The following is a 4045-nucleotide window of genomic DNA, read 5'->3' as shown; positions in this document are numbered from 1 at the left end:
TGTATGCCTACAAAATGTTTCATAGTTAGTTAACTCAGTGTTTCATAGATAAATCTGATTTATCTCTATCAAAATGATGTGGTGCCTATAAGGTATATAGGACTGCAAGCTAGAAATTTACAGATTACTAAATACCATGACAACCAAAAATAATGCATGTGAGGATACTACATAAATAAGTTTAACAACAAAAAGACATGTACTTTCTGTGCATACTACTAGTCTTAATTAAAAATTTGTCATCAGGGTAGCAAGAGATGTCCAGAAGAAATGATTGCCGTTTATGTGTAAACTTTGCTTGCCTGCATGGTACTATCAGGCAATTAATCAATGTCATTTTCTTATTTCACATTCAGATGAATTATTTATGACACTTTTCCAGTGGTGGCTGGTGCTTATTTTCATTGGGAGGAGGGGGTGAGATGAAAAAGCAAGAAACTTGAAAACAGAATTGTTGTTATATAACCTTCATTTTTGTCATTTACGGGAGAGGAAAGGAATATTTCAACAGGTTTCTTCCCCTTTATATATCACAGTCCAATGTCAAAGTGATTTTTGCATGTAATATTTGTTGTTTTGTCTATCTGCCCAGAAGCAAACGTGGCACCATCACGTCCAGCACAGTTCTGTACAATACATCAGGAACAGAAGGGTTTCTTTGACCACAACCTCACATCCTGTAAGGTTTACCAGCAGCTAGTGTAAAAGTTCATTTTGTATAATGTGTGACACATAGTTAAATGACAGAAGTAAGAGAGCTGCTAAAATGGTCATCTAACACACTGTCAAGATTTCCTAGAAGAGATAACAAATAAGACATTACTACAGGTAGCTGACTCCGATTTTTCAATGGGAGCCCTTGGTGCTCCACAAAATGTTAAGCACACTATTACTCTGTTTAATGTGTGTCTATTTTTCATAACTAATTCATTATGTTTCTGAATTGACATTTTATATGCTGAATCAATGTGATCAGCAGTATTACTGGCACCAAACTTTTTGTATTTACAAGCATTTTCTCTTTCCTCATGTTTCTTAATTCAGTCACATAAATGCTTTAGATCCTTACAACCAACCTGTGCCCACAATCTTTCACCACCAAATAATACACCATAAAAACAAAATAACTTTTATTTCTCTTCATCCACTGTCAAACACGAATTCTTGCAGAACCATGTATTCCAGAGAGTTCTGTTCTTTGTTTCATCAAGTTGAGACATTAAGAAACCTTTTGGTTGACATGTATCTAACCACTTGATTTCTAGCTTCTCTTCCATATTTAATAAATTGAAGGGCATTTTTAGCAAACAATCTACTTTGTTAAGATATTCAAGTTCAACTCCACAGGTCCAGAATACAGGACACTACTGAGAGATGGCCTCATTTGCTGTTTGTGATGTTTCCTGTTGATGACTTCCAATAGGGTGAGACTTGAGTGGGGAGGGGGGGGGGGGGATGCTGCAAGGCAACTCCAGGTAGGTGCATTGAGTGATGCAGGCGAGAATTCAAGTTACGGGTACAAGCTAGCTGGCTCGTAACGTTGTGTAGAAATGTGGACAGATTGGAGAGTGGTAACAAGACAGACACATCAGGGTTTGCTGGGATGCCCGAGATGATCCATCCACTGGGTCAACCTAAGGTGACACTAAACTATCCTACAGTGAGGAGTGACATGAAGAAAGGGAAATAGTTTGGTCACATCACTGCGACTGCAGTTTCCAGAACTGGGGGGGAGAAGGATACGGGCGGAAGCATGTGGCTTGTGGAAGTGTGGTACGATCGCATTGGCAGCACTATTTGAAGTATTTCTTCTGCATCTGGCAACAAGGTGATGCCACCAGATACTGTGGCAGCTGCTGGAGTTTCGGTTTAAAACAACCTGATGTGTATCTGTTGCTGTGGACTGTATTCGTCTGAGCTCTAGAAGAAATGTTGTTTGTAGGCTGGAGCTGCAGCAACGTGCATTATGTGATTGTATGGCTGTTGCCTGTGTCACCAGTTATACAACAATCTCTTGCATACTTTTGGTAGAGATTTGATGTCAAAGAAAGGCTGTTTTTTCAGTAATTTAATCATGACATGTATCTTCATTCAGTACTAAAGTAGCTAGGCTGCCTTGTTAATGCAGTGGTTAGAGTTTTTAATTGGCATTTCAACTCTGGGAGTAGGCATAATTTTTCTGTATTTCCTAATTTTTTTGTGCCCTGTAAAGTTGCAGTGTAAATTGTATTTTGAATGATACATATCTACAATTATAGTTTTTAAAACACTGAACATATAAGTTTTCAATTACATCATTCCCCTTGTGGTAGTAGACGAGATTTTCCACATATCCACATATCCATTGATAAAGTCAATAATTGAAAGTTGAAGCACACAAATAATCACTACATGATGATGGTAATGAAAATAGTGACAGAGTTTGGTTAGTACCTGTGAAGTGGGATTGCCAGCCCCACTAGTGGGTGTAATGGACATGGTTCTGATTGACAGACTCAATGGCTGAAAAATATATGGGGCAGGCAGATGAAAACTGAAAACCTGCCAAAATGGCACCATGGAATTCAAATGTAATAATCATCACACACATTAAGACATCTATCCCACCATAAGACATGACTCAGTTCCAGTTTTGTAGAATGCAGTCAGTCACTGATGTCTCCATGACTACACCAACTCTTGCGCTCGCTCATCTGACTGGAACCAATATCCATACGTCTTTGTTCACGTTACCAATGATGCGAAAATCACATGGTGGAAGGTCTTGGTTGTACAGAGAATGTTGTAGTGTTTCCAACCAAATCACTGAAGTTTTGCATTTCTCAGTTGGCAGTCTGGCGGGCAGGCATTATCATGCAACAGGATGATTCCATCTGAAAACTTTCCAACCACCTGAGGAAACATCACACACTTACCCCACAAAGGAACTCCAAAGATGTTCACACAACTTCTGGCAAGATCACAATGATGTTCTTCTTAGACTGCAGGGACCCTCTGCTCATAGTTCCTCAAGCGTGAAACCATAGTCAATGCACAGCGCTATGAAGACACTTTGCAGAAACTGCGGTGTACTATAAAGTCAAAATGCGAAAAGCTGTTGGAGGGAATCATCCTGTTGCACGATAATGCCTGCCCCCAATTGGACTAAGGCTGTACTTCAGCGATTTGGTTAGGAAACTCTGCAACATCCTCCATGCAGCCCATATCTGTCACAGTGTGATTTTCACATCTTTGGCAACCCGAAGGAAGGCACACATGGACATCAGTTTCAGTTGTATGAAGAAGTGCAAGAGTAGGTGCGGTTGTGGATCTGTCAGTGGCTGACCAAGTTCTATGAAACAGGAATTGATCATCTCATCTCCCAGTGGGATAAATGTCTTAACGCAGTTTTGAATGGAACCATTCCATGCTCACTTTATGGCAGGTGTTCGGTTTTCTTTAGACTGCCCCTTGCATACCAGAGACTGAACTTAAATATAGTTGAATTAATGCAAAACATTACACTTAGATAATGTGGCTATGTGATGTGTATGGTTGCCAGGCAACTACCTAGGATGAAAGAAGCAGCAGTAATAGGCCAAGAAGGAGAAGGTGGAGCCCCCTTTTTTGTACTTTGGGAGATAAATATAGCTCAAAAAAAGGTAGCAATGCTGATAATGGACCAGACTGCATGGCGGGTTGTAGTGCATGGAAGAGAACAGGATTAATGTTTAAAGGCAAAATACATCTTTAAAAGTGGAATAATAAAAATGATGGTGCTCTCATATCTGTGTTAGTGGTAAATAATTGTATGTTATTTGTATAAGACATGGTTTAATTGCTCTATAACAATTAAAAAGACAGCTGCCATATTCTATAGTCTAAAATTAGAAGAAAAACATTCATCTATAACCAGAATGAAACTCTCACGACTGCAGTAACTAGGCAGCATAGCTACACAACGTGAATGAAGATACTTGTTGTTCATGTGCTTACAGTGTTACCAAAGTTCCTTTCTTTGACATCTTATTTTATACCAAAAATATGCATGGGACGAAATTTTGTT

The sequence above is a fragment of the Schistocerca americana genome, chromosome X (genome assembly GCF_021461395.2).
Source record: "Schistocerca americana isolate TAMUIC-IGC-003095 chromosome X, iqSchAmer2.1, whole genome shotgun sequence".
Classification (NCBI taxonomy): Eukaryota; Metazoa; Arthropoda; class Insecta; order Orthoptera; family Acrididae; genus Schistocerca; species Schistocerca americana.
The sequence above is the reverse complement of the archived record's forward strand: the minus strand, read 5'-3'. Positions refer to the sequence as shown.